Genomic DNA, 21,505 nt, shown 5'->3' on the forward strand with positions numbered 1-21,505 from the left:
TCAGGCCCTAGAGTTCTGCCCTACCTGCTCCCTGGTGATCGCCTTCTGCCTCCAAGTGAGCAGCTCCCCAAGTCTGAGGCAGGCCCAGCTGGGCAGGATTTGGGGAGCAGGTATCCCTCCCCTTCATCCCTTGGGCCGCTCAGACCTCCCACAGTTACCCTCTTAAAACGCACACATGCACGCACACACACTCACACACACACTCTCACTCCTTTATGTAGAGCAGAAATTAATGCCCGTTGAAGTGAAGAGACTGAGGTTCAGAGAGCTCTTCAAGAGTTCCGTCAAAAGGGGATTTTCTATTTACGAGGGCAGTTAGTTAAGGAACTTGAGTCCCGGGGCAGTGATGTCAAAAAGCATTTGGATGACAACAAAGTGGAATAACTATCTTGTAAAATGGCATGTTTAATGGTAAAAATAGATTAATGGAGCCGTCAAGTGCTTGAATGGGACTAACATAACGGTTTAAGTTTAAAGGGAAAATTATATAAAGCTGTATACACATCTTCTTTTAAGACCAAAGGCGGGAAATCTACAAGTAAGATTGAAATGTGTCACCGACAATGACTGGATCCGCGATCTGTGGGAATATCATTGCTGTTTAAACACGCTGCTTTGCGATTGTTCTCATGTGCACGCGTACCTTCCGGCCAGGTTTGGTGTCAACTAAGGATCCGCTTGAAGTTCACAGCTTTTAAGGGGAAAATTTGGAGGCCAACGTTCTGGGGTAAATCGGATATATTAGCTAATCCCTGTTTAAAGGAAAAAAATCAAAATGCCACAAATGTTCCTTGGCACTCAAGAAAAGTATTCTCCCAATGTAAATGCAGTGTACCTTGACATGCCAAAAGGCAACCCCACCCCAAGCGTCCCATCCACATCAGGACCATGTGATTCAGTGGGATGCCATGCATTTGACAAAAACAATAATGACGGTGTTTGGTAACAATTGCTAACACTGTTTCAGTATGCCGGGCATAATGCTGTATATTTTACATGCTTTATCATTTAATTCTCACCATAACCCTATGAGATAAATAATATTATTATCCCAAGTTTAGTGTGGAAGAAACTGAAGCTCAGAGAGGTGAAACAAACTTACCCAAAGCCGCATGGCAAAAATCAAATTCCATGTTTGAAGCCAAGCCTTACAACACTCCAGTATAGCAGCTCCTCAGATATGGGAAGTTGTAGTTAGAATGAAAAGTAAAGGCAGAGAAGAGGGAACAGTGACCATGGCCCAGTGGTCCGAACTCAGGAATTTTCCTAGTTTTCTTCTCTTAATTCATTTATTTAGCAGCTGTGTGTTGATTTATTTGTTCATTCCGCAACTGTAATATTCATCACACTAATAAAAGCCTAGAGTCATTAAGCAATTTTATATGCCAGAGACCATTCTAAGTGCTTAGGATTAAACTATTTTGTCTTCGTGACAACCCTGCGGGGTAAAGTACTGTCATCCTCTCCTTTTTATAGATGAGGAAATGGGCACGGAGAGGTTCTCTAACTTGCTCAAGACCAAACAGCTAGCAAGCAGAGTGCCAGACCCCAGAACATGCACACTCCACGTTTGCAGACAATGCGCTGCTCCAGACATTATAGAGGTGCTGCTGAGATAGAGCATCTATCTAACCTCGATGCAAAGCACTGCTCCAGACACTATGGAGACGTCAGTGAGACCAAGACCCCTTACCCTCTAGGAATTTGAGCAGCCAGCAGGCCAAATAAAGCAGGATTAAATAGGTGCTAGAATTGAGAAAAGTAACTACTGTGGAAGTACAATGAAGGGTGCAGTTCTTGTGTTCTGAGGGACCCATGGAGGACTTCCCAGAGTGGGTAGCATCAGAACTGACCCACGACTGAGGAGGAACAATGTCTGGTGGTGTGTCGGGTATCATTGAACTCACCTGTTAGCAACAGAAATCCTGCCCACCAGTGACTTAACCAGATGGGGGCTTATTTGTGTCAGACAACAAGAAAGTGGGTGGGACAATACCTCAGCTGTACCACTGGGGACCCAGGCTCTGACTTTCTACTCTGCCACCCTTAGAGTATAGGCCTTTGTCCCCAGGTCTATCATCTCGTGGTAGGAAGGTGGCTGCTGCATCTCCAGGCCTCACCTCTGCATTCCAGGAAAGGGGAGGTAGGATGAGTGAGGCACAAAGAGCATTGACCTAGTGTGGCTTTACTGTTACCTTTGGAAAGGGACACCCCTCTCAGGGACTTCTGTCCTTAGCTCAACCAGAACTGGGCCACGTGGCCACCCAACCCTACCAGGAAGGGGCAATGCCATGTTTTTAGTTAGGCACATCACTGCCACGAGCAAACTGGGGTTCAGCTTGTAAGGCAGAAGGGGTGAATGGAGAAACGGTTGTTGAGTTGGCAGATAAAGCGTTAGTGGCCTCAGATGAGAAGAGGTTACTCCTGATGAAGTTAAAACTGCGTCCTGAGAGCTGTGTGTATTCTGGGGAGATGGAGAGGGGGATGCAGGGAAGGTTGTGCAAAGAGATGACACCACACTTGGGGATGGACGTAGAGGAGGTTGGCTGTTCATCTGTAGGTACTGGGGAGCCATGGCAGGCTTCTGAGGAGGGAGTGTCAGGTGCTTTAGGAAGGTAAGACTGACAGCAGTGTGCCTTATGGAGATGAATCAGCTTGGTTCTTATTTGAACTAAAATGAATTCTGGAAAGTTTCAGACCAGGGGACCAGTTCTGCCTTAGGACAAAAAGAAGACAGCACACTAAGAAAGGGAGGGAGATTTTCTTTTAGGTCCTGCCAATAGGAATCCAAAATTAACCTGATGTTAGTCGGCTGTCACCAGGAAGTAACTAGCTCTCCTTGTGCAGTAGCTCAGTGAGTGGAACTGGATACACTGGGAGGGGTACCAGTTTATTCCCCATACATGACACTTGCCTTTTTCCTGACCCTCGGACTCCCCAGGCCCCACCTGCAACTCCACCACTCATCGGCAGAATAATTTTGGTCGTGACCCTTCAGTTTTGCTTTTAAAGGAGGGGATGCTGGGCTCCCCTGGTGGTGCAGTGGTCGAGAGTCTGCCTGCCGATGCAGGGGACACGGGTTCGTGCCCCATTCCGGGAAGATCCCACATGCCGCGGAGCGGCTGGGCCCGTGAGCCAAGGCCGCTGAGCCTGCGCGTCCGGAGCCTGTGCTCCGCAACGGGAGAGGCCACAACAGTGAGAGGCCCACGTACCGCAAAAAAAAAATAAAAAATAAAGGACGGGGTGCTATCAGAGGGCCTCAGAGGGCCTCCGGTCAGGTTCCCCACGCTGGATTCCTCCAGCAAGGACCAACACCCCTGATTCTCTGCTCAGGTAATAGCTTTATGATTTAGGGCTATTACATACCTCTTTAAACCTCAATTTCCTCATCTCTAAAATGGAGATTCTTCCAGCAGCTGCCTTCTGGGTTGTTGTGAAGCTTAAGAAGAGATTTATAAAACAGCTTAGCACAGTGCCTAACACGTGGATTATTCCCAGTGAACGTTACCTGTTATCACCGTCATCTCCTCCGCCATCATAATCACTGCCACCACCTCTAGGATGTGACTTTCTTGTTTCCTTGAGGTGCCACGTAATTAACATGCATGGATTCTTATCGTAGATTTCAAGACCCCAACTGTCCCCATCTCATTGCAATTCTCCTCCCTACCCCCCACCTCCATACACATATATGCTCATTTGTGGCAAGTCTGAGCAGCTACTGACATGGAAATCTCTTCCTGAATATCACAGTGGGACCCTGGTGCAGTCTTCAGGTACTGTAATGTGCTGTGTCATGGTCAGATCCAGACAGCGCAGTTCTGAAAGGATGCTTAGCTGCTCACATACCCCTGTGGTAGACAATAAAGTGGGCATTGTTTTTGGTATTGACAAGGTAGTTTCATTTGTAGTTGAAAAAAAAGAAAGTCCTCTGGATTCCCCACCCCTACCCTATATCGAACAGGTTGTGATTTTAAGAGCATCCACCCCCAATCTGTTTCCTCTTCCTATGCTTGAAGTCATGCACTTAAGAGGGGTTGACTGGCAATGGTGTGTGTGTGTGTGTGTGTGTGTGTGTGTGTGCGTGTGTGTCTCACACATACGCACATGTAACAAGCCCCCAAGGAGAAAAACAGTCTTGGCAACGGTCCATCACGTGCCACCCAAACTTTAAAATGGAGTCAAAAAAAGGCCAGAGTCAGTTTTCTTGCTGACACCTCTCCTTACCCCCTGGTGAACAATTTACGTGTTAAAAGCCACAGTTCCGCACACTTTCTTCCTCTTTCTGCCCAGCTCCGGTCCCCTAGTACTAGAAACACTTAGTAGAGATTAAATCGTATTACACAATGTTTCACTGCAACAGTATTTACCACATAAAACCTGCAGTGAATGAAATGCTTGTGCTCTTGATTCATGGGGAATCGATATTAAGGAGTGTGACCCAGGCATTCACTCACTTCGGTATAAGAGGTTCAGAGTATATTTTAGGGGTGCACAGGCTTGGTTTGGGATGGAAAAATGGGAAGCGTATGCTGGGTTTACTTTCCTGGGTTTAAAGCCACTCTGGGTTCACCAGGCAGGGGGAAACCAGCCAAATCCTGGGAACCATTTGCTGTCAAGCTCCAGGCAGGGAGTGGATTCCTGTGTCTCTGGGGCATTGGAGGGTGGCTGAACTGAATTAGCTCTTTCTCTGGGAGGGAATCCTCCCTGTCGGGGGCCCAGAACAGACTCTGTGGGAGAAAGAAGGAGCCTGCTGTCAAGAAGGGTAGAGAGAAAAAGATGAATGAGATTTTCTGGGCTGGTTGGATGCCTGCAGCTGCAGCTTCTGGGCTCCAAAACATCTGCAGAAAACCAAGGAAGGACCAGAACCGACACGGAGGAGGCCGCATGCGCGCATGCACGGGCTGGGCCGACGTGACGGTTTAAATCAGTATGGCAGAAAGCCTCAAGGAAAACACTCCTCAGCGGGGCTGACATATGTGTCCCCCCGACCACCATCTCTGCCCTGCCACAGACCCCAGCCTTGTCCACTCTGGCTGATGAGATGGAATGAATGCAAATCTCCCTGCATGCCCAGACGCACCACAAACAGTGCCGCCATCCTCAGGGCAGCAACAACTTCCAAAAACTGAGCACCTACCTTGTGCCAGGCGCCCTGCTGAACGCCCTCTCTTCACTGTGTCCTTCAATGTGACCCTGAGGAACACATTGAGAGCCATGGCGGAGCCCCATGTTAAAGACAGGAGACCAAAGCTCAGAGCGCTCAGGTGCTTGCTCAAGGTCACAAAGAGAAGGTAGCCAAGATTCGAACTCACCTCAGTCTGATTCTAAAGCTGATGCTCGTGGTCATCACTGGGTCTTTCTGAAGTCTTCTGGAGGCCAGCTCCACCCCAGCCTGGAACAATATGGGGGGGAGAAGGGACACTTTTAGAATGAGCTTCTGGACAGTCTGACAGCTTTTCTGCTAAAGGAGTGTAGGGGTGAGCGCACACAGGCTTGCGTGTGTGTGTTTGTGAGTTTAGTCAAAACAGAAGACGCTTCCAAATCTGTGCCTGTTATCCGTAGCCCCCCAAACCCCACCCCCAAGACAATTCTCAAGCCTCTATCCGTGTCTCTACCAGAACATTCTCTAGGGGGCACGGCACCCTCTCCACCCTCTCCTCCCTGGCTCCGGCGAGAAAAGGAATCCCAGGGGGCTGAAAGCTGCAGAGTTGGAGACGGTGGGAGGAGAAGCTGGGTGCTACTTTCAGGGTGCTGAACAGCCGTGCCAGCCAGTGGGGGAAGGAGATAGAGCGAGCAGGCCTTGGGAGGGAGGAGAGTGGCTGCGTCGCTGTTTTTATTACAATAAAAGAGGATCGTTGTAAGCGGGAGCCCTTGAATCGTAACACGTCTGCCCGTGCTGCTCTCCAGCTGCAGGGCCATCTAGTTAAACAGCACACAGAAAACTGCTTTCAGCTGACATGACTTTTCCTGCTGTTTTTAAAATATGAGACTGGGCTGAACTGCTCGAACGAAAAAGCCATCTCAGGCTCCCTTAGCCCCTGTGTGTACCTGGAGCCCCCATGGAACCTCCCTGACCTATGCAGGAGGACTTTTAGAAACTATTTTGCCTTGCGTTGCACTCTTGTCTTTTTGGAAGCAGCACCTTTAAGGTATCTGTACCCAGCCTGGTCAGAGCTGGATGTCACGGCCAAGTTGTTTAGGGTAGGTGGTGGCCCAGAGGGGGTAAGGAGAGACCAGAATGACAGGGGCTGGAGGAGGGGACATACAGACTGACAGCTAGAAGCTGGAAGAAGAGACTGCCCCCCTGGCCAAGAAATCGAGGGGAAGGGATGCTGGTGGCTCCAGGCAGGAGCGGAGAGGAACAGGGCCTCACCTAACCTGCCCTGACAGAGGGCCAAGATCGCGTTATCCTGTAGAACGGCCTGGAATTTAATTGATTCTGAGCAGGCAGTGAATTTCTGCCAGAGCCAGACAGCTCAGGAGAGCTGGAAGACTTCACATTGTTTCCAAGAGCAAAGGTTCCTGGCCAAAGAGTAGAAACGGTTTGGATCACTGGTGGGTTAATGGTAGACCCTCCAAAGACGGAGGGCAGGAGTCGACACTGAAATGGGACATGGCCTGACTTCGGCACTTTTAGAAATGGGAGTTATGGGTCTCCTGGTAGAAAGTCTAATGTCCTCTGGCATCCCCGGAGGGGGACTTTGGGGGGATGAGAATAATAGCATTATTATTAATGTTATTAATGGTGCATTAATAGGATCAAGGAGTATTCTAGCAGGAAGAAAGTTGAGGGATCGCCTAATCAAGCTTAGGGGACCTGAGGCCCAGAGCAATGAGGGAATTCGCCTAAGGTTACAGGATCATACGGCAGTGTATGGCTTTCCCTCTTCTATACAATCTAACTCAAGGCCCTCTGTTTCCTTCGGACTCCCCTGACCAGCCAGCCCCATCACAGTACCTTCCCTCCCCCCTTCTTTTTTTCTGTCCAATCAGCAGACACTCACTGAGCACCTACCAGAGGAAGAAAACAACATCCCTGCTCTCAGGAAGTTCACGGTCATTTGGCACTTAGCAGCAACTGCTTTCTGACATCACAGGCACAAAGCTGACTGCCTTCTGTGGGTTGGCTCCCAGCGCTTCCAGGACCTATGAGGACCCTGCTATCCCAATTTAACAGATGAAAAAGCACAGAGTGGGGAAGTCCTTTGTCCAAGGTTTCTGGAAGTCAGGCAATCCTACCAACCAAAAAGCACAGAGTGGGGAAGTCCTCTGTCCAAGGTTTCTGGAAGTCAGGCAATCCTACACCACACCTGATGCTCTTTAGGCAGGGGCGCATGCAGCCTCTCCTACCCTCTGTGCACCTGCAGCTCCAGCGAGAGGGCTGGGGCCCCTCCCCCACTGGTTAGTACAGAGGGCGGAGTCACCAGCCCGCACCGAGGATGACACAAGGATGGGCGTGCATTCAGGGCCTGACAAAGGGCCTGCTTACGCGTGGGGGGTTTTCCCAAGGTATTGAATGTCAACTGTGCGTAGGCTCCACACACCCTTACACCACAGCCCAGGTCATCTGTGTGGCAATCCTGCTAAGCAGATAGTGGGAAGGACAGAGCCGGAACTCCAGCACAGGTCTGTGCAATCCCAGACCGGATCAGTTTTAGCCACATCAGGCAGGCATGCCTCAGCTAGAAGTCGCTGATTGGGGAGTCCTGTGTGGGCCGGGGCAGGTCACTTAGGGACACAGAATCTCAGGTGGCAGCCCAGTTTAGTTTCCCAGAGGTCTCCATAAAACTAAAGGAACTATGAGACACTTTAGGCAACTTTCAGTTGAGCAACAGATACTTATTTGAGCATAATAAGAAGTCCCAAGCGCTGTGTGCCAGGCCCTGTGCATCTCTGTAGCATAGATGTTAGCATTAGTCACAATTCTAAAAATAGCTTGAGAAGTAACTTAACATCCCTTCAAATCCACCCATTTCAAGCGTACAGTTAACTTTTTGTATATTTACAGAGGTATGCATTCATCACCACAGTCTAATTTCAGAACATTTCCATCACCCCAGAAAGAGGTCCTGTGCCTGTTGACAGTCACTCTCCATCCCCATCTCCCACCCTCTCTCTCACAGCCCTCAGCAGCCATGGATTAGACTTTCTGTCTGTATATATTCGCCTTTACTGACGTTCCCTATGGAAGGAATTGTATAACGTGTGGTCTTTCATGTGCTTCTTTCACTTGGCGTGTTTTTGATGTTCATCCATGTTATAGCATGCATCAGTACTTCATTGTTTCATGGCTGAGTAATATTCCATCGTATGGCTAGACCACATGTATTAGTGTGCTGGGGCTGCCATAGCCAAATACCACAGACTGGGTGGCTTAAAGAACAGACATCCTCTCACAGTTCTGGAGGCTGGAAGTCCAGATTCAACATGTCTGCAAGTTTGATTGCTGTTGAGGTCTCTCTCCTTGGCTTGGAAAAGGCCACCTTCTTACTGTGTCCTCACAAGGTCTTTTCTCTGTGTACGTGCCTCCCTGGTGTCTCTTTTTGTGTTCAGTTTCCTCTTCTTGTAAGGGCACCAGTCGGATTGGACTTAGGGTCCACCCTAACAGCTTCATTTTAGCTTAATCACCTCCTTAAAGGCCTTGACTCCAGATACAGTCACATTCTGGGGTTAGGCTTCAACAAAAGAATTTGGACAGGACACAATTCATATCATACCACAGTGGTGTCATGGGCTGTTTTGTTTATCCATTGGCCTGCTGATGGGCAATTGGGTTGTTTCTACGTCTTAGCCATTGTAATAATGCTGCTGTGAACATTTGTGTGCAGTCTCTGTGTGGACGTGTGTTTTCATCTCTTAGGTAGATATCTAGGAGTGGAATTGCTGGGTTTTGTGTTTAACTTTTTGAGAAACTGCCAAACTGTTCCCCTGGCTGTTTCCATTTTACATTCCCACCAGCAGCGTGTGGGGATTCTGATTTCTCCGTATCTTGGCCAACCCTTGGCATTGTCATAAGGTCCATTTTCCAGGTGAGGAAACTGAGGCACCAAGCGGGGAAGGTCAATCAGAGGGTTAGAGGGCAGAGGAGCAGGCTTCACGCACACACACCAGTTTGACCAGTTCCCTACCCGGGTCCAGGACCGGTTAGCAAATGAGGCACCCAGTGTGTGAAATCTAAGACAGTGCTCACTCTCAAGGTCAGCAAGTGCAGGCTCGGCACCTGGGAGAGAGTAAAAGCACCTCCTTAAATTTCACATCCTGAGTGCCTAGTTCGCCCCTTACCTCACCCTCGCCCTGGCCGTGCAGCCACCCTGCTCCTTGTGTGTAGGGCGCTGTGCTCCGTGTTAGGGGTGGGCAGCGAGGTGGGGGACAGAAAATCAAGCCACCACCCCTTCCCCAGAGGGGCCCTCCGTCTGGCTGGAGAATTTGTGCATTTGCAACCACACACAGCGAGCCTAGCTGGACCTGCAGAGGCAGAATCCCTGCTCACAGGGTTGCTGTGCAGATTTCAGGGGAAACTGAATACCTGTGAGGAACTTAGCACAGCGCCCGACAGCCGGGCAGTGCCTCAGAAGTGCTGACTGGCACCGTGGTTGAACATATCTCGGGCCTGTGTGTCGTGAGGCTGCCTCTGAGTCACGGGAGTTTGAGGGATGTCCTGATGCTTTGGATCTGTGACTGGGAGCCTCATCCCCACCCCACAGAAGAGCCGTCACCCAGTGACCAAGCAGTGGCCAGAGATGAAGGAAACTGGCCATCCGCGCCCTCCTCAGACCTGCTGAGCCTGTCCTGGGAATGGTGGGTCCTTCCACAGAGCCCAACACTAGGTCTCCTTCAACTCACGGGTGTCCCTGGTCGGGCTGTGGACACTCCAGGTCTGGCTCTGTTACCTCCAAAGCCAGAGTGCAATTCCTGTGCTCCCAGACTGAGAAAAGACCTAATGGACAATTAGGTCTTGACTAGTGGGGGTCAAGGTAAGCCAAGGAAGGAATGTCCTTGGGTCCTTTGTGCTGAATTGACAGTCCCCTGGTTTTCCCCATCTGGGTGAAGGGGCCCTGTCGGTGGCCTGAGTTGTAAACACCTCAGCCTGCTGGTCTTTCAGGGTTGGAGAGGGGTGCACTGATTGATCCTGGTAGGAGATCTGGGGAATCAATTTCAAGATGTCTGGGTACAGAAGACGCTTCAGTTACAAAAATGATAGAAATGATGCTCGGCTTGGTCAGAGGCCACGTAGATTCTGTACATGGCTTAAAGTGGACCCACCTCTCTTAATAACTGAAGCTCAGTGGTCTTGCCTCAGGGGAAGACGGCTTGCTGGCAGAACCACAGGACCGAAGGCATTCAGACCTCCTGGCTGGTGCCCTCCCCAGGCCTGTGCACACACCGTGCCTGCCACACACTTGCTGGCACACTGAGCATGGGCGGTCCGTGCTGCGGGGTCACCAAGTGCCTCACCGGTGGTCTCAGGTGTGTTCGGACACCATGACAAGACCTCAGGCTTGCTGGACATGAGGGCTTTACACTTTAACCCACACATCGCCCCCTCAGCCCCTGCCACCTGAACCCCTAGCTCTGGCTGAATGGTGGCTCAATAAATCATTGTTTAATTGATAAACAGAATCGAATCAAAGAGAATCTGTGTGTGTTGAAATAGGAAGAGGGAGCCATGATGGGCCTGACTACCCAGAGGTGAACAGGAACTCTTCCAGAGTTGATTTTTTTGCTTCTGTTTTTTTCAATAAGAGGGGGATGGAGGAAGTTATCAGAAGGAATCTATGTCGTGGCATCTGTCACCATTCTCTCCCTGCCTCCACACCACTGACGTGTGGTTCTAAAATACAAAATCTGAGCATGCCCAGGAGTCATAAACCCAAATGCTTTTAGGGGCTTTGCAGGTAGCAGAAACATGTAAAGGGGTCAAGTGTAGGACATTAGGGAGTGGTGGGGAGTGGGTCAAAGGAGAAAGCATATGTCCAGTCTAAGGAACCCAAAATCAAAACATTTTAAGTGAGCTTTCCTGTCCATTCCAAGGACTTCTGCGTAGTAACTTCTAAGCCATAGAATCAAGTCCAGATTCCTGAGCCTGGCATGGCAGCTCTTTGAGAGCCGACCTCTACCTACCAGACATATTTTGCCATGACCTCTTCCTCTGCTCTGCCATGTGTCCCACACTTCAGCCATTCAAGGCTGACCCCTAAACCCCACATGTGCCATCCTCTCTCCCTTTTCTTTCCTTTTCCACACGTAGGTCCTTCTCCCCGGAAGACTCATCCTCCAAACTTAGCAAAATCTACTCATTCCTGCTAGAGAGATACTTGCTCTCCCCTCCGAGAGGCTAGTATGCCATGGAAATAACCACTTAGAAATCTTAGCACGTGGATTTTGATCTGTTTGCACATCTGTCTCTGTGAAAAGCTGTGGACCACCCCTGCGCTCCTAGGGAGACCGTCCTCTTTGTCTTCGTGTTCCCAGCACCCGCCCAGGGCTGGCCCACGGAGTAGGTTGAAAATGAGTGTCTCTCTCGAGTGCCTGGGTGGTTCTACAAATGAGTAAATGATTCTTTCACCAGAACCTGTTTGGGAGCCTGTGTTCTGGGTCAGCACGAGGTAGTTAAATAGGCGTTGCTGCTCGCTGCTGCCCCTGGTGGCTGGTCCTTGCCAGTGCCTGGAAGGGCAGTCACTGGACCATTTCGTCACAGGAAGCCGGCAAGGAGGCTTCCGTCCCAGGCTGCCTTTGTCCCAGGGTTGGGGCCTCTGGGCCAAATTCTGCTGATCTGCCTGCCTCCCTGGCTCAGCCCCGCTACCGTGTCTGGACATCTGGCCTCTGTGTGCATCCTGGGTCCACTTCCTCCCTCTGACTTGGCTGTAGCCTCTGTTTCCTTCCAGGAACACTGGGTCCACCTTCCTGTGTGGCACCCATAGCAATATCACAGGTGGCATTGCGGGATCTTTCTACCAATTCCAATGGTAATTTTTTTTTTTTTTTTTTTTGGCCAAGTCTGAACTGAGACCAAACTCTAAAGGTGGTAGGGAAGAAGGCCACACGTTGACTGAATGCCTGCTGCATGGCAACCATTGAACCAAGCATACTGTATTCTCTACCTTGTCTTATTTTATTTCCTTCCCCCAACAACCCCAGCTGGTAGAAATTTTTATACCCATTCTACATATGAGGAAATTGAGGCTTTATAAAATTAACTGGATTTAAAGGCAGGCCCAAGTGACATCAGAGCCCAAGTACTTGCCACACTGCAGAGCTGGCATGTAAGTGAAAGGTTATTAAGATTCTGTGTGAAGTGCTTTAGTGAGTGGGATACAGAGTTTACTATTTTGATGTAAAAGGTTGCGTGGCTAGAATGAGTAACAAAGGCATCTTTTCTCTTTCCCTTAGAAGGTGCTTCCTGGCACTAATACAGCTTCTTATTCTCAAGATACTTGTCCTCTTACAGTTTTGGCACCGTATATTTTTCCTCTGGGGTGGGAAGAAAGAAAAATACTTGTCACAAGAGATATGGCCAATTTACTATGAAATTTCAATCGTGTGTGTGTGTGTGTGTGTGTGTGTGTGTAATAGAGAATAACTGGCCATTCTGTGACAAACACGCATGAACCCTCTGGAACAGGCACTGAATAAGATGTATGAGTAGTCAGCTTAGGCTAAGCTATGATGCAGTGACATCCTGATATCCTAGTGGCTTAACCAAGCAAGGACTATTTCTTACTTTCATGAAATTCACTGAAGGACAAGAGCTCTTCAAGGTAGCTATGACTTAGGGATCCAGGCAGGCCAAATTTTTTTTAAATATTTATTTATTTATTTGGTTGCACCAGGTCTTAGTTGTGGCTCGTGGGCTCCTTAGTTGTGGCATGCGAACTCGTAGTTGCGGCATGCATCTGGGATCTAGTTCCCTGACCAGGGATAGAACCCGGGCCCCCTGCATTGAGAGCGCGGAGTCTTATCCACTGCTCCACCAGGGAAGTCCCCAGGCTGAATTTTTTAGCCACGTCATTTCAAAGAATCGGCTTTCAGGCTGCTGAAGAGGAAAACAAAATTAAAGGGTCACATACACACTCTTTAAACATGTCACTTCTGCTCACATGACCCAGCCTAATTTCAAGGAGCCTGGAAAAACGTGGTGGAGCACGTGGATGTCTGTCGAGTAGGACATGTCTGTGTCCAGCCACATCCTGGGCTGACGGACTGTGCTGCTTCTCAGCCTCGCTTAGTTTCAGGGAGTGAAGAGGACCAGTGGCAAAGCCCAGATCTGAAGAAAACTTCCTGCCACTTAGTCCAGTGTCACTTTTTGCTCTAAGGACCGTGTCCAATTGTCCTGCCCAGTGGTATGTGGGGAAGTGGTCCTGAGGATCCGACAGACCATCAAACGTGCAAGTTCATTTTTTGTAGCATATTTACCTTCCTTACATTGTGTAGAGTACCATTCCAGTCTGGTTCTGCCTTGAGCATCCAGTCTGGCATAAAGGAAATTAAACTTTTATGAGGCCTGAATCACTGCCAAGCACGAATGATGCTGAGCACAGGAGTAACTCTAATGGCTGGTATTTACCACAAGCAAGTGTGCCCTGTGCCAGGTGGAGTCTCAGCACTAGTGGATTAATTTATATACTCCTCCCACCTCCCCTCGGAGGGCCTGACTGTTCCTTTCCTCCTGAGAGAGGCCTGATTATTTGCATGCAATAAATGAGGAAACTGAGACTCAGCAAGGTGAAGGAACACAGCTAGGAAGGGGCGGAGCTCGGCTTCCCTGGCAGGTCTAGCTGATTCTAAACCCAACACTTGATTTGTGAGGTTGGGAGTACATAGGGGATGCAGAAAAGGCCAGGGATTAAATACTAGTGCCATTAAGGTAAGTAGTTGAAAGCTTTTTGTGGATTCAGCTATGCCTATACATTCCAGGGGTGGGGGAGTGTCAGGAGTGTTCTGAGTGTTGGACACTTTGTTGATTCATAAAAGAAGTGTTCCACCTCCTACTACAGGCACCCTGCTAAATGCTACAGCCGTGAATAAGATACTGCTTCAGTCTAGATATGTTTATTTCTCTTTGGAACTTTCTACATTTTTTAAATGACCTTGCAAAGTAACTTAAGAACCTTGATCCCAGCCTCCTGCCCAGGAATGGTCCTGTGTTTGAATCTTAACTCTGAAAACATTGCATGTGGCCCCTGAGCTCTACTCGGAAAATAAGGACCTTCTTCAACCAATGGATCCCACAATTAACCAGCCAAGCGTTTGTTGGTTATCACCTTTGCACAGTTCCTGTCTTGAACAGTCAGCCAACCAATATTATCGTCAACCTCCAAGATCACCTAGTCCAACCCTCTGAGGTTTTATAGGAGAGGAAACCCAGGCTGTCCCTGGGGCGTGAAAGGCCCAAGGCCCCTCCGCTACTATAAAAGGTTTCAATATCAAAGCTGGCTCCAGGACAACAAACTGCATCAATGGTGAAAAAAGTGCGCCCCAGGGGCTTCCCTGGTGGCGCAGTGGTTGAGAATCCGCCTGCCTTTGCAGGGGACACGGGTTCGTGCCCCGGTCCGGGAAGATCCCACATGCTGCAGAGCAGCTGGGCCCGTGAGCCATGGCCGCTGAGCCTGCGCGTCCGGAGCCTGTGCCCCGCAACGGGAGAGGCCACAACAGTGAGAGGCCCGCGTACCACAAAAACAACAAAAAAAGTGCGCCTCTCTCCTCTACACTTACATTCGGGAATGTTAAGGATGCAGTGTTTTGGGAATTCCCTGGTGGTCTAGTGGTTAGGGCTCCGCGCTTCCACTGCAGCATGCACAGGTCTTATCCCAAGTTCTATCCCTGGTCGGGGGAACTAAAACCCTGCATGACCTGCGGTGCAGCCAAAGAAAAAAAAAAGGATACAGTGTTTCACCTCTCTAAGCTCTTAACACCTTGCCCATATGCCTTTCCACCCACCCAGAGCGCCCAGGGCAGGAGAGCTGACAAGTCCTTCTCCCCGCCCAACTCCTAGGTTTTGGGGGGAATGGGGAGGTGGTGAAGGCTGCAGCCATCCTTCCCTCCATCACAGAAGGTAAAGGACACACGATGTCAAGTTACTAGCAGTGGGAACGGGGCTAGAGCCCTGTGCTTTTTGCTTGTGCTTCACTATTTTCTTGTTTGATTTTCAGTATTAGAATTTCATGCCAAGTTCTCTGACCAAGCTAATCATTTCATATTGGGGGATGGGGGTGCAGGTGGAAGAGATATAAATCCAAAGAAGTCTATTAAATATCATTTTGGTGAACTTCACATCTTGTAGCTGGTTTGGTGCCCAGAATATACTGGTATGACTTAATTATCTCCGCGAGTAGAGGCCTTGGTTGTGGTGACGCTGGTCCCCCGAGGAGGAAGCAGGCCAGTGCCCAGTCTTTCTGATTATGAGAAACTCTCGGTCCCGATGACCCCGCTGGACCCCGAGGTGTAGTCAGCTTCTTCTTTCCAAGCTTCCGGAAGAGTCCCATCCACCTGCATCCCACCAACCCTCTGCCTTTGCTTTGCATGAGTGACAGCAATTGAATTTACTTTGGAGAAAAAGAAAATGCTTTTGGTTTTTCCTAGCTGGTCTGGTACAGCTAGAGTCTGTCTGTCTTGCAGTTCAGGTGACCTTGACGACAGACGACACCGGTCACCATTAGGTCCCTTTCATCCCAGCCCCATCCCATCCTGCCCTCTTCCCCTGTCCTGGGTTCACATGGTACTGGTGGCCAGGGTCATGGTGGCCTCCAGCTTTTCTGCTCTGCTAGATGCCCACGGAGGAAGCCGGTGCTGGGCCTGCAACCCTTGGCTTCTGCAAAAACAGTGGGAGGGAGACAGCGCAGCGAGCCCCCAAGCTGTTGTGGCCACCCCTTGTGCTCAGCAAATATTTGTGGAATTCCTGAGGCAGGCAGCACCAATGGACCCACAGTGACCCTCATCCAGGAGGCAAGCTGTTGGAGATTTGGCACTCGGTCATTTGTTCTGGCAACTGATGAAACATCTTTGCACCACATGCTCTCGGTAACCCTAAATGCAGGTTAACAGTGAATGCTTGCGTTAGTCGTGAGAATAGCTAGTGGTCACTTAAGAGCAGAGTCTTTTCCCAAGGGGGAGGGGGAATGAAAATCCTATTAAACTCCAGGAGCTAAAGAACAAAGAACGTGTTTTGTTTTGTTTTTTTTCCTCCTTTCAAAACCATGTGGGAGGTTTGCCTGAAAGACTTATAAAAACAAAACAAAAACCTACAACTGGAAGTTATATCATGTGTAGACAGGTGCACGCACACACACAAACAGAGCTAAAACAGCACAGCTGGAAAGTTTAATATTTTTGAGTCTTTTGTTTGCCAATGCAAAGGTATTTGTATCCAACTTTAACAGTAGAAAACATATGTTAAGTCTGATGGTTTGTTTTGTAAGTTCCGTGCTGTAGACCTCCAACTCTGCAAACCAAGGCTTTCAGCGAATGAAAAGACTATACGTTTGTGTGGTGTTTGTTGAAAATAACAACACACAGAAAAATTCCTGCTCCTGGGTTTGCAGAGAGGGTGTATTTATTGCAAATTAGCTACTTCCTTCTGGCTATCTGGAATAAAACTCTCAGGGCATAGTGGGCAAATTATCATTTTTAGTAAAATAATTACTTAATTAAACGTATTCCTGCGAAGTTCCCATAATGCCCCTTCCTGGGAGATGGAGTTTCCTACGTTGGGTCTGACAGCTTTCCTCATGAACAGGATTTTGACATGGGGCTTCTATCTGGGGACTCTGGGAACACAGGGGAATGTTTTCAGCTCAGATGAGAACTCTATAGACTAGGGAAGCAGAGTTGCTCAGTAGCGTCCTCCTAACCCCAGGTGCACATCTGGAGGAAGATGGCTGCCGGTTCTGGGCAATCTCTGTCTTTCCATTTGAATGAGTTGACGTGGAACTTTTCCACTCTTCTGGAATAAGTACGTGTCCTGAAAGAAATTCTATATACAGGCGGGGGTCAGGAGGCCTGGGGTCTCCCAGCTCAGCCACCCACTGCCTGCTGACTTGGAGGGGGTCATTCGCCCCCTCTGTGGCCTCAGTGTCCCCGCTTGTAAAGTGGACGTGGCCTCACAGGCTTGGAGTGACTTTTCCTCCCAGTGGTCTGTTGGTTGGGTTCTCTCTGTCCGCTCCAGGCTGGCAGGGCTTCTGCAGGTTGGGCTGCTTGTCAGAGGCCTGCTGCCACCCAGCTGCCTCAGAGGAGCCTGTTGACTCAGATCTTTCTGGAAGCCTTGTACAAAAGAACTCGACTCTCCAGCGAAATTGCCCACGGAACTGGTATGACGTTTCCTTGGAAAGCCCACGTGGTGTTGAGCAAGCAGGCTGCTGTGTGCAGCTCCCAAGGCAATGGGCCTGGGACTGATTTACAGGGAAGAAGCGAGAAAGGGAAAGAGAAGGGGCGGCTCGTGGCGGGTGGAGGGGGTCTGGCAGGTTCTCGGGGCCCATCGCCTGCTGGAAAAGTTAATGGGCCGTCTCGGTGAGGGTGGGGGGGCAAAGCTGGCCGGGCTGCCCTCCCAGCCCTCGGCCTCTGGAATGCCATGTTTATTTACGGCTCTGTGGATCCCTGTTTCTCTTGGGAAATCACTTCTTCCAGGGCTGCAGGAGGCTGGCAGGATGTCTCCAAAGCAATCTCCCTTCCCCTCCAGTCAGAGCTTTTGGGGACCAGGGGGTGGCAGCGGGAGATGCTCTAGGAGAAGGGGACAAAGTGAGCCTGCAGGTGGTGGCGGGACCCTGAGTGGTCAGCCTGGATGAACGCCCTCTCCTTCCCCCTTTCCGGCTCTGAGCCTGGGAAGCAGGGGGTGGGGACTCAGGGCTGTGGGCACTTAAAAGTGAAAGCAGCCAAGCACAAGCCACCGGATTTCCCTCTCCCTTCCCCCTCCCAGCCCAGCAAGCAACCCCCAAATGGCACCCGGAGCAGAGGTGGGAGCGCTCTTAGGTTAGTAGGTGGCGTGAACCAGACTTGGCGGTTTAACCATCTGGCGTCTTTCTGCGCGAAGCTGTAACGGTGGCTCTGGGCCCACCTCACACTCAGCGCCCCGCGTCACTTCCTCCAGGGACTTGCGCTGGAGCTCGGTCTCAGCCCTCCTGTCACCTCCACGGGGAGGCCTTCCCTGGAGTGGTCCCTGCTCCCCGTTCCTCCAGACCAGGATTTCTCGATCTCACCACTGTTGACACTTGGGGGTGGCGGAGTCTTTGTTGTGCAGGGCTGTTCTGTGCATCACAGGGTGCCAGGCAGCACCCCCGGCCTCGACCCGCCAGATGCCAGTAGCGCCTTCCCTCCAGTTCCCTCCAAAAACATCTCCAGATGTTGCCAGATGTCTCCATGGGGGCGGAATTGTCCCATCCTTCCCTCCCCCTCCACTGAGAACCACTGGCTAAATCACATGCTCTGTTTTATTTTCATCTCGGCCTTCTTCACTCTCTGAAAGGATCTTACTTTTTTTTCACTTCATCCCTCTGGTGCACAGGCCAGCAGCACGGTAGATTCACCTGAGAAGTTGTTTTTTTGTGTGTGTGTGGTACGCGGGCCTCTCACTGCTGTGGCCTCTCCCGTTGCGGAGCACAGGCTCCGGACGCGCAGGCTCAGCGGCCATGGCTCACGGGCCCAGCCGCTCCGCGGCATGTGGGATCCTCCCGGACCGGGGCACGAACCCGTGTCCCCTGCATCGGCAGGCGGACTCTCAGCCACTGCGCCACCAGGGAAGCCCCTGAGAAGTATTTTTTTTAAATCCCACTGCCCAGCCCCACCCCCAAATAATTCAGTTAGAATCTCTGGAGTATAGGGACATGCTCATTCGTCTGCTGGGCAGCCTGGCTTGAGGATCACTGCTCTCTCCCCACCGGAGGGTGAGCTGCCGCCTGAGGGAGGAACGTGGCTCCGTGGCCACAGTTGTGTTGTTAGAAGGGCGTCCGGTGCATAGGGGGGACTCAGAACTGAGATCGCATGAGTGAACAAACGCTCAGAAAAGCCATCATCAGCCGTGGATGGTTTTGGTAGGGATTCTTTCATTTGTATCATTCATTCAACAAACATTCATGAAGTGCTTGCTCTGTGCCAGGTGAGGTGCTAAATGCAGGGGATGCAAAGTTGAGTAAAGCGTGACCCCCATCTTTTAGGCGCTGCCAGTCCCCTGGGAGGCACAAATATGCAAAGACACAGGGTTGCCTGTATCATGAGATCATTGCTAGACTGGAGGTCTGTGGACAGCAGTTAGAACATAGACTAAGCAGTTCCTTAAAAGACACTAGAAAGGCACCCAGTTTCCCTCCGTGAAGTGTTTTACTTACATTTTCACACTTGAACATCATCACAGCCATTCACAGTAGGTGTGGCCCCTATTTCCCAGCTGGGCAAACTGAGGTGCTACATAACTTCCGATAGGGGTCACCTGCCTATGTGTGGCCCAGCCTGGACTCAAACCCGGGTCTGCCTCTCTCAAAAGCCCACCTTCTTTCCAGCATACGATGCTGCATCCAGAGCTGAGGCTAGAACACAGGAGCCTGGATTTGCTTGTGCACACAACCGGCACGTAATATCAATCCAAATCAAAACTACAATGAGATATCATCTCACACCGGTCAGAATGGCCATCATCAAGAAATCTAGAAACAATAAATGCTGGAGAGGGTGTGGAGAAAAGGGAACCCTCTTGCACTGCTGGTGGGAATGTGAATTGGTACAGCCACTATGGAGAACGGTATGGAGGTTCCTTAAAAAACTACAAATAGAACTACCATATGACCCAGCAATCCCACTACTGGGCATATACCCTGAGAAAACCATAATTCAAAAAGAGTCATGTACCACAATGTTCATTGCAGCTCTATTCACAATAGCCCGGAGATGGAAACAACCTAAGTGTCCATCATCGGATGAATGGATAAAGAAGATGTGGCACATATATACAATGGAATATTACTCAGCCATAAAAAGAAACGAAACTGAGTTATTTGTAATGAGGTGGATAGACCTAGAGTCTGTCATACAGAGTGAAGTAAGTCAGAAAGAGAAAGACAAATACCGTATGCTAACACATATATATGGAATTTAAGAAAAAAAATGTCATGAAGAACCTAGGGGTGAAACAGGAATAAAGACACAGACCTACTTGAGAATGGACTTAAGGATATGGGGAGGGGGAAGGGTAAGCTGTGACAAAGTGAGAGAGTGACATGGACATATATACACTACCAAACGTAAAATAGATGGCTAGTGGGAAGCAGCCGCATAGCACAGGGAGATCAGCTCGGTGCTTTGTGATGACCTAGAGGGGTGGGATAGGGAGGGTGGGAGGGAGGGAGATGCATGAGGGAAGGGATGTGGGAACAGATGTATATGTATGACTGATTCACTTTGTTATAAAGCAGAAACTAATTAAAAAAATAAAAATAAAGTCACCCTCTAGTAAGTACAGAGTCAGGATTAAAAAAAAAAAAATCAATCCCACTTCTGCCATTAACCAGCAACTGAGTCTGTGTTTTCTGCCCCTGAAGACGCTTTATTCTGTGCTCTTTCATTCTGTGAAACCAGGAGTCAGACTGTCTTAGTCTGGGTTCCCCAGAAGAAGACCCCAAGACAAAGATCCAAGTGCACGTCATTTATCTGAGAAGTGAAGGAAACTGGTGGGTGAGCCAGGAAGTGAGACAGGGATGAGAAGGTAGCAAGACATGGAGCATTTTCAAAGAAGTTATCACAGTGGGCAACTGGGACTTAATCCCACGGGGACCTCTGGCCACCTGTTGGCTGAGACAGGTATGGCACTTTCCACCCAGGAAGCAAAGTGGGCCTGAAACCAGGGAGAGCCCCCAAGCGAGAAAACCCAGGTGTCGGCAGTTGGAAGCGAGGCCACTAGGCACTGGAGCGGGCAGGGCAGGGGGATGTGGGCGGGGCATGGGCAGCGTCTGCTCAGACTCAGGGGAACAGCTCGCCCCTCGAGTTCGCTCTGTTCGTTTGCAGCCTCATTCACTGAGCCACCAATTGTATGCAGAGCTCCATGATAGGTTTGAAATAGAAAGACGTTCTGTCCTGACCGAGCTGGCCATCGTGGACAGATGAGCAGGGCACCTCCTGTTCAAGCATCAGCACCGAAACATCTGAGTCCCAGCCCCTCAGCTCAGCACCCATGCTTCTTCGTCATCAGGACCCAGCACCCTCCCCTGTCATTACCTCCCCCTCGAGCTCTCTGCTCTGGGACTCTTGAACTCCTTGCAGCTCCTTCTCTCTGACTCTCCTCCCTCTGGACCTTTACACCTTCCAGTCGTTCTCCCTCCAGAGTAACTCCCCCTCTTTTTTTTTTTTTTTTTGGCGGTACACGGGCCTCTCACTGTTGTGGCCTCGCCCGTTGCGGAGCACAGGCTCCGGACGCGCAGGCTCAGCGGCCATGGCTCACGGGTCCAGCCACTCCGCGGCATGTGGGATCTTCCCGGACCGGGGCACGAACCCATGTTCCCTGCATCGGCAGGCGCACTCCCAACCA

The sequence above is a fragment of the Hyperoodon ampullatus genome, assembly GCF_949752795.1.
Source record: "Hyperoodon ampullatus genome assembly, chromosome: 17".
Lineage (NCBI taxonomy): Eukaryota > Metazoa > Chordata > Mammalia > Artiodactyla > Ziphiidae > Hyperoodon > Hyperoodon ampullatus.